This window comes from Dendrobium catenatum, unplaced genomic scaffold (genome assembly GCF_001605985.2).
Source record: "Dendrobium catenatum unplaced genomic scaffold, ASM160598v2 fragScaff_scaffold_1202, whole genome shotgun sequence".
Classification (NCBI taxonomy): Eukaryota; Viridiplantae; Streptophyta; class Magnoliopsida; order Asparagales; family Orchidaceae; genus Dendrobium; species Dendrobium catenatum.
The window spans coordinates 668,787-679,542 of NW_021319664.1; positions in this window are offsets into that span (position 1 = coordinate 668,787).

Below are 10,756 nucleotides of genomic sequence, written 5' to 3' on the forward strand. Positions count from 1 at the left end.
TGAGCGCTGTGGTGCTAAGTTAAAGTTTGTGAGGATTGTTAAGCCTTTGTGAACTATTTTGATGCTAATCAAAAGGGGGTGAATTGGTTATTTTAAAAAATTTCTTAAGGCAGCTAGAAAATCTTTTTGAATGTTTTAAAACAAATAATTTTATCCCATAATGTGAACTAATTTCACAATACCAAAAATAAGAGATTTCAAACACAACAAATCACAGAAAAATACGAAAATCAAATGCAAAAAAAAAAGAATACAACTGAATTATAGTGGTTTGGTCAACTTGACCTACATCCACTTTTCAAAAATCTCCTTTTCAGGTATTGCATTAAAAGTAGTGCCCTTCTTTTGCCCCCACAATAAGGTGGAGAAGCCCTTACAAAATATTTTCAAAAACCCAGGGTGGCAAAATGTCTTGAATCCTTTTACTCCCTCCTAAAGTAGGCAGAGAACCTGAAAATGTTTTTACTCTCTCATAGAGTAGGAAGAGTACCTTGGAATCCTTTTACTCCCTCCTGGAGTAGGCAGAGAACCCTGAAATTCTTTTTCACCCTCCTAGTGATGACAGAGTACCTGGATCTGATGCTAATAAAAGTCTACCCAGAGCCACCAAGGAACTAAAGAAGAAGCTTGAAGAAGATTGTGGAAACCTTATTCGGAGCAACCTTTGCGAATCCCTCATAACTCTCCCCCATAAGGATCTCTCTCTCTCTCTCTCTCTCTCTCTCTCTCTCTCTCTCTCTCTTCTCTCCCAAAGCTCTCATTCTCTTCTCTCTTTAAGCTCTCTCTCTCAAGACAATTCAACATCAAAGATATTTACCAAAAACAAATACAATTGCTTTTGTAATAGGCTTCAAGAAATCCTAAAAATTCAAGTTAGTTGTCACTGTTCGTACAGTACGATCAGTCCAAAACTAGTCCCATCCAGTACAATATGAACAGTCATTCAAAATGAAATGTTCAAATTTATTGAACATATTGTACATTATGATCGATAGATTATCTAGTACGATCTGTTCAATTTTCTCTATTCGTATAGGACGATTCTTGGGACGATGGAAATTCATCTATGATAATCGTCATATATTGCTCACTTCATACAATATGGTTAATTCATTTGAAGTAGATCGTCCAATCCGATCTACATATCATACCGTATGATTAGTTTAAAAATTATGGCTTCGTTTAGTACGAACTTTGGAATCACCATATTTTGTCTCTGTTAATTATTTGGTATGATCGATATCGCACCATACGATCATCTACATTAACTAAACTATGATTTAATTGACTAATTACATGGGTTAATTTTAGTAAGATTTTAAATGTTCGTACAATACGATTGACTTGTACAGTACGATTAGTTCAAAAATCTTACTTAAATAAATTTGGTGGCTAGGGTTTTCAGATCGAATGAATCGTACAATACAATACAGATCGTACAGTATGATTAGTTCACAAAAACTAATTTAGCCAATTAGCTATTAAGCCTATTCTAGATAACATATCATATAGTACAATTAAAAATCATATAATATAATTAGATATAATAGTTTTAACTTTAAAAATATATCTCTCTCCCCATGTGTGTGTGTGCAACGTTAGATTTTGGATCCACCACAGTACATTTTTTACTCAAGAAAGGTAAAATAACTTTGAAATTGTGATTACATACTGACTCAACCCTAATTTGCCCAGTCTTGAGCTGATTGACATTGCCAGTAATTTGTGGACATAAAATATTAGCACAAACAGAAAATAGATATGCAAATAAACTCAATTATCAAGAGACAACATAGTACAAAAATAATAATATTTGTTATCATCAAAATCATGATACTTGAGCCCAGATTTGTAACACTAGGCCACTAATAATATTTTTATATAACAACAACAAGAAACATTTATGCCACTATGTCAGGTCGACTAAATGAATCCTTTTTTTTCGGTTGTGTTCTGTTAAGAGTTAAATGCTCATTAAAATCTAATAAAGAAAGTTCAGTTCTAATATTTTTTATCTAAGTCTTTTAAGGTATACCTCGATCTTTTTTAACATAAGTCAAATCTAATACATCTAATTTCCTAATCGGGTCATCAAAATGATGCAATTTTATGTGACCAAACCATCTAAGAAGACTCTCTCTATTCTTATTTTCCACTAAAGTTACTCTAACTTTTTCACGTATATGCTCATTTCGTATCCTATCTCTAAGAGTAAAAATTCACTCATCCATCTGAGCATCATCTCTACAACACTTAATATTAAGCTTCTCATTTAATGGCCAACATTTTGCATCATAAAACAATGCATGTCTAACCCCCATCTTATAGGTCCTTCTCTTAAAATAAGCAGATCTACCAACATGTATCCGACCAATAAATCTATCCACAAGTTTAGTGAAATGAACAAATCTACTAACATGGTCAATGGATGAAAATTGATCTACGACCTCCAAATCTAAAGTTCTATTTTCTCTCTCTTATTTCTCCTTATGATTCTCTGTTAGCCAATTTTAGGAAGAGAATAAAAAAGCTTTAATAACTTTAGTGACTTCAAATATTTTATAAGAATATAATATTAATATAATTATTTAACTTAATTAATTTTTAGTATAAAATTCATATTAATTTTTTTAGCCTTCAAAAATTATAGAAAACTATTCATAAAATGACTTATTTTATTTAAAAAATTCTGGTGAAATCAGTTTGCAAAATGGACACCTAATAGTCCCAAATTCTCCACTTGTACTAATAGGTGTCAATTTTTTAAGGATATGCATTAGTGCCCAAAATTATAAAAAATAATGTGATTAAAAAAATACAATATCTATGTTATAGAGGAGACGATTAATGATTTAAACTTCTAATTATTCTTAAAAAAAAATTATTTGACTTGGTCAAAATACAAGCTATTACACTAACGGTCTAGCAATTCTAAAGGGCCTAGACTATAAGGATGCCCTCTATTGCTCAGGATGATAATAATCATGCAACGTTCAAATTCTTCAATCCCTCTTATTGTTAAGATGAAATCTTCTGGTTGCTCATCCCCAATGATATCTCTCTTGCAATGATAATGCATGGGTGAGTGGCCGATGAGGAATCAACCATTCTATTGTATTCCTCACCATTTATATGATTGTTGGACATCTCCAATTAATATCTTATTCATGGGCGGATCTCCATGGCATTGAGGGCAAATGCCCACCCTCAAAAAAAATTATTTTATTTTAGAGGGTATATTTTGAAATATTTTTGGTATTTTGCCCCCTCTCAAAAAAATTTTTTGCCCTAATTTTATCAATCCTAAGCGTATTTGCCCATCCCTTACAAAATTTTTTTTTTGCCCACCCTAAAAAAAGAAGTCGGATCAGCCCCTGGTCTTATTAATAATCTTTCACATTTGTAAACTGAGTGGATATCTTAATGGAACCTCTCTTAAACTTTTGGTAAAAGCGACTTTAGCGATGATAGGCTCGAGATCTTTCAATTCCAACATCTTTTCGTGGAACCTCACTATGAAACAAGTTATTGACTCCCAAAGCTCCTCTGTTATCCTCAATAGAGCTTGTGAGGTATTCTTTAGCTTCTAAGGGCTAGTAAATTAGGTCATAAACATCTACTTCAATTTAGAAAATGAAATGATTAGTCCTAACGATAGGAAAATGAACCACCAAAGGGCCAGCATCTAAGTGCGATGAAAAAAAGTTGACACTTAAGGGTGTCATTAATGTCGAATAGAGAAGTCAAAACCTCAAAAGTTTTCATATGATCAGTAGGATCAATCTTGCATGTGTAATACTTTAAATGAGACACTTTGAACTTCTGAGGCAGCCTTGCCTCAATGATCGGCCTAAGAAAGTCATTGGTGAGTTTATGCTCTTCTCTTCTGACTCACTTGGCTCACGAATTGTAATCTTCATCACTCATCTAAGTGTAATTGATTCTTATCTCAAGCTCTCCTCATCAGCCAAGTTGCGAGCTCAAACTCAAGCTTGGGCTCAACTTGAGCCCAAAATGGCCTGCTTGAGCTCGGCTCCTAGAAAGGATGCAAGCTTGCAAGCAAGCTCGCGAGGTGTAAGTTCCACCTTCCATAATTTTCTGGTCATGCTTATGCTTTTGCATTTGCATATGCAATTCCTTCTTCCTCGATTCCTCCTTTTGCTTCCACTTTTGTGCCCGCAGTTTCGCCTTCCGCCTTCGTTATTCCGCCTCCAATACGCGAAACACCCTATGAATCAACAACTCTAGCAACATATCATTTGAAGTCATGCTTGATTGTCCAATAAGCTCATAAACACTAAATCCGCTTTAGCTTGAGCTTCAAACTTGAAAAGCTTGGCTATTTAGCTTGTTATCGAGTCAAGCTTGAGTAAGCTCTCAAGTCGGCCTAACTCACTTCCTAATGCCAATCCATGCTCAAAGAGGATGTTTGATGTGGACCATCATTAGCTAAATAAGCCCTTAGGAATAGTTTATTAATCTGTTACATATTCTCTAGAATCTTCATTTTCACTTATGTATATGCAAGTGTTGTAGTAGGAGGAGATCATTGATGAATTATATACTCTTTGAAGTTTAAAGATTGTGTTTGTTCTATGGCTTAGAAATTCTTTCTAGCATATACGGACTGCCAAAGAAGATGGGCCGTCGACGACAATAGAAGCTGAAGAAAATGGGCGGTCGATGAAGATCGTTGTCGAATAAGATGGACAGTCGACGTTGATCCACATCGAAGAAGATAGGTTATCAACAAAGATCAACGTAAAAAAAAAGACAGTCGATGAATAGCCTCCGCTCCAACTTCCACTCCAATGGTATGATCCCCTGCCTAACCAATGACCCTTTGACAATGCTTTACGAGAAAGCAAACAGGTTTGTGATCAAGCCGTCGTCATCCTATTTTGATTGAAAAATATATTTTTTTTAAAAAAAAAATATTTAATTATCTTTGGGAAATATTTAATTTTGAATTTTAAAATTGAACACATCTTTATGAACAGTATATCGCATCGGGAGGTGATCATATCGTTCCCTAATAAGTTCAAATTTCAGAATTTTAAATTCATCCTAATTATCGTAGTCAAACTCAAGGGGGAACAACATATGATCTCGAGAGATCAAAATGGCATTCAATCAATTATTTAACTAAAATAATTCGGATAAAAGATCGTTAATTTTATAATCAAAATAATGATAATAAAATAATATATATTCCTGAAGAAAGATGATAGTACCTATTACCAATTATTTAAATATGACGATAACGATTGTCATTTTTGTTTGAATTTTCAAGGATAATTAATTAGAGGTTTTGAAAATTTGATTTTGAAAATCATGTCTGGGTTTCTAAATCTCCTACGAGTGCAAGCCCTCGTAGTTAATTACATTGTAGGAAATAGGAATTTCCTACGAATACTCTCAATTAAAATAGCGGTAGAAATTTTATTTAAATTTTAAAGGACAATATCAAAGGAGGTAATGGTTTGAATTTCGAGGGGGATTGGTTCAAGATTGAACACTTATTTCTATAGTCAAAGGAAGAAGTGTAGGGAGTGTTTTGGGATTCTGAAACAATTCAGAAAACACCCCAGCCTATCCTAAGCGTTGAGCTTGAATTAGATTGAAAGTGATTTAATATTTAAGTGATCAATTTTATTAGAAAGTTAGGATTCAATTCCCGGAGGTTGAGGTCTTATGGCCCGAGCTTGCCTCAGAACCTACGTCTAAATTGGGTAATAAAAAGTAACTCGAACCTAGCTAGTGCAATGCAAATCTGGTCTTACCCCGGCCTGGATTGGGGAGCCAGCTAAACCACCTAGGTGCTTTTAAAATATGTGTCCAGTCTTTTAATATTGAGTGGTAAGGACGTTGTTTAAGAAAAGTTTTTGAGAACGAGACCGACATCTAGAGCGAATTCTAATTGTCCCCTTTGAATTATGTTGGGTTTGAATGTTTAAGCAAATGCAATTAAGGATTTAAAGATTTTTAAATTAGTTGCTAATATGATGCATGTTAATCGATACATGCTAATCGACTCAATTAAAAACTTGAATTTGAATGAATGCAATGAAATGAAAACTTCTGGCGGTCCCGGGCTTATTTCTTAAAATGTTAGAGTTTCTATGTTGTCTTAAAAATTTTATTTAATTAAAGTAGAAGAATTTTGACAAGTCCTTAATAACCTAAGATCGAGTTCCAGGCTAAATCAAAGTCGACATGCAAGAATCGCCAAAAAACTACAAAAAGCAGGCAATCCTATATCACAATCAATAAATAAATCAATAGCTCAAATTGAATGTCCTTGTGGCAAGTGCCACTTATTATTAAATCTAAAATTGCAAAAAAGTAAAGTGGCCGGGCACCACTGACAACAATCCTGATTCTACTCCTAAGACTTAAGTGATTTGAGATTTGAGATTCTTCTTGCTATCCACTTCTTCGCCTTCTCACGAGCATCTTGATTCGTTGGTTCCGAATATTCAAATGAAAAGAAACTCCCCCTTGAACGGGGTGTTATCTTTCCTCTTTGGATACTTAAAGAGTATTCTAACTTGATCTTCCAAATGGAAGAAGACTCTCCCCTTTAGGGATGTCTTCTCCTCTTTGGAATTCAAGTTGGATTTAAACATCCAAACTCAAATCACTTTAAAAATTTACAACCATATCAAATCAAATTTACATTAAGCAAAATGAAAAAAATGTTATCCTAATAATCAACAGTTATATATAATCTCCAAGCAGTTAATATTTGATTTCAAGCAGTTAATATTTGGTATTTGGAGACCATTGGAGGTGGTCCCAAGGTCTGGGGAGGTCAATTCAGTCAAAATGCCTGTTTTGACCTTTAAGGGTCTGTTTGGTCAACCTAGGTTGACTTGGTCAACCAGGTTGACTTGGTCAACCAGGTTGATCTAGGGTCTGGGTTTGAGTCGAACAGGTTTGGTTTGATATTTGAAACTTGCTGGAAGTGATTGCAAGCGATTTGGAGTTCGTTTGATTTGAAATCGATGTTTGAGCCTCTAAAGGGTATTTTGGTGATTTTGACTCATGGTCGACTGGGGGTCAAACTGGGTCCACTAAAATGCAGTTTACTGCTCAACAGGTCAAGATCAAAGGTCTGAAAGTGATTGGAAGCTTTGTAGAAATCTCCAGGGTCAAAATCCACTAGATATCAGGTCTAGTGGCATAAGCTGTAAATATTTGAAGGTTTTACAGCCTTTGTATTTTGATTTAGTTTCTGGAGTGAGAGACCTCAGAATGAGCTCAAATTCAGAGGTTTGCTTATAGAGATATGTCCTATCAGTATGCAACTAACAGACTCTGAATCAGAAGTCATTTGATAGGGTTTTGAAGTGTTTGATAAATCCCTGAAAAAGGCTTTCAGGACAAAGCCTTTGAACTTAGGATTTGAGTCTGGATTTCTGGATTTGAAATGGGTTTTGAGTTTGAATGATTGGATTTGAATTATCCAAATCATTTATGATTATTTAGGATGATCATAAGTGAATGGATAGGATTGAAGTTGGATCAAGATTTGAACTAGAGTTTAGATTTTGAACTAGACTAAAGTCTGGATTTTGATTGAGACTTAAATTGAATTCAGATTTGGATTGGCTTGAGGTCAGGATTGATTTGGAGTTTGAATTGATCTGAGATCTAAAGTAATCTCAAGGTCTGGATTGATCTAAGGTCTAGGCAGCTCCTTAGGTCTGAGAAGATCATACGGTCTAGATCTAGGAGAATCCTAGTTTTTAGATTGATCTGGAAGAATCCTAGGGTAAAGATAGATCCTAGGATTTAGAGTATAGATTGATGTAGGGTCAGGATTGATCTGGAGTCTGGGTGGGTCCTTAGTGACCTCATACAAAAATGAGGTCAACACATCCATGATTACCCTTTGCTCAAACTTTCACTTTGATGGTGAGATCCTCCACTCGACCATAAAGTCAGCAACCATCCCATAGACATCGTTCTTGACTTGCCTCTTGTCAAATCAGATATGCTAACACACCCAGTATCTTGTGTTGTCACTCATTCTAATTCCGCCTCTAATTCGTCTCACCACCAAACATATGATCCTGATCCACTTCCACTTTGCTTCTTCAACTCCAAACACACTCCCACGTATGTCCGGACCGCACTCTTGGTCCTGCACCTAGTCTATCCTTATAATCTAGAGCCCATTAAGCAGGCCTTTGATCTACAAAGCAGAATCAAACATGATTTGGTTGTTCAAGCTGAGAAAGATGGACATAATGATTGTGATTTGGAATCCGATGAAGCAACTTCCACTGCTATTATCTATTCTTCTTCTACTTAGCTCATTATCCTGCTTCTAGCATGTAACCTAACAAGCACACACACGCGATTGGCATCCTGTAATCTGCTTCCACTTTCGCTCCTGCCCGTTGCTGCAATCAACACACAACCTGTCGCCTACGGTTCACGCGACTGACCCGCAACCTTATCTGTGCTCCATGCAACCAGATCACGCCCTATAAAACTCTTTGATGGAGTCGAGCTTCTTTTGACACTAGGGGAGTATGATGTGGAACATCATTAGCCAAATAAGCCCTTAAAAATAGTTTATTAGTTTGTTACATATTCTCTAGAATCTTCTATTGCATTTATATATATGCAAGTATTATACTAGGAGATCATTGATGAATTATATACTCTTTTGAAGCTTATAGTTTGTGTTTGTTCCATGGATTAAGAATTCCTTCTACCATATCTGATTCTTCCACGATCCACTACATCAATGTTCAATCTAAATTTGTCAATAGATGATACCTGAATTTACTAGCAGGCCTGCCTAAAAGAGTAGAAGAACATGTAAGTGAGAGTGGGGATTATAGGAAAACTATATATCTGAAATAAGTAGAATTTTCCTGCTAGTCAAAGAGATCATTTAGTATTTCTCATGAAAATTTTGTTTGTGTCCTTGAATAGTTCCTATCACCCCTTATTCATAAGACCCTAGGGGCTAAATAAATGGCTACATAAAAAAAAAGGATAAAAAATACAACTCTACACCACACTCTATAAACATGTCACCTTCTAATTAGTGGGAGAGATGGGATCGAGGATTCACCTCTAGGCAAGTGAGGTAGTTTTAAGTGCACAATGGAGAGCAACGTAGAGGGCAAGCTAGATGATGATTGTCTTTTCTATCAGCTAACGTAGAGTTTGATGAGTTTTGTAGTGGCAAATTAGTTGGGAGTTGAAATTTTCTCATGCTTAGTCTTAGATCACCATGAGAGAACAGGAAATTGTGCAGAAGAAGCTAAGATTAGATGCTATGGTGAGCATTGGTATGGTGAGTAAGGCACTCTAGGTGATATCCTTCCTATAGCTAATGAGTGGATGATGGTTCTATGGTGGGAGCTAATGATTAACATAGCAACAAGTGTCGAGCTGCTTGCCTGATAGACCATCCTTGACTCGCCCTACTTAGGGCGACTTACTTGGTTGGCTTAGGCGAGTTTCTAAGGGATCTCATCTAAAGGACGAGTGTGTTCATTACGACACAACAACTACCTATTAAGACACCCGTTAAGGTAGTTATGCGTATACAATAATATTACTCCCTTGAAGCTGAACAAATCCATATCCAGCTTGTGCCTAATTGTTGTCATTTTAGAGTGACAACAAAATATGACTTATGCTTCGTGTTTTATTCTTGATAATCAAATAATTAATTTTTTTATTTGTCATCATTGTTATGCTCGTGGCAATAAAAACTGTAAGATGGTGTTTTTAGTTCATCAATTATAGACTTTATCGCCAACACTACTGGCACACCACTACCAGTGTCCATTAATCAGTCGCTTGGCACTACTATAATTCGACTAGGTTGATCAAGGAGGCATATGGGTAATATCACTTCATTACTCTTTTTATCAAGCAAGCAGCCATTGGTGCATCCATTATAGTAGAAAATTTTGGAGGACTAACAATTGTTTGGAAACTCCAATAAATTGTCATTTATTTTTTCCTTATTCAAACTTCGCCTTCATGCATGTGATCACCTAGTTCCCCTCATATTAGAAGAAGAATCAATGTCTATTATCACTTGTCAAAATCATCAACCTTGAATGCTCTTAACTATCATCTCAATAGATGGGCTTCTTTTGGGACTAATTTTTTTTTTATTACTTTCTAAAAAAGTTTTTAGTACACAACTTTTTAGAATTAAATTTTGTTTGTACGGAAAATTTATTTTAGAAAATAATATGAAAGCTGTCTAAAACAAAATCATAGTCTTTAATAGTCAAAATTTAAACATTATACACACATTTCTTTAGTTACATGAAAGTGAACATGTATAACTCAAAACTTGGATTTACTTGAAGATTTTGTTTGTGACAGCTTTCTTATTGCTTTCTAAAATAATTTTGTATTATAAAAATTTTTAAACTAGGAAATTCTGTACTAGAAAGCTGCTTCAAAAATAGTAAAAAAAATTGTCACAAACATAACCTAAATTAAACACTATGATTTTTTTCCCAAAATTATTTATATAAAATATATTTATGCCCTCTATGTGTGCAACTCTCACTCTCTCTATTTATTTACGTGTAAGGGCTCAACAATTATCATCTTAGTAATTGTTTTAAGTACTTATCACTAAGATTCAATATTGTGTATTAGTATGAATCAAATATTTGATTAGATTAAAAAAAAAACAGTTTAATCTTATTTTACTGATATCCATATGCACCAACGGTAACAATGAATTTTATATTATTTTTAA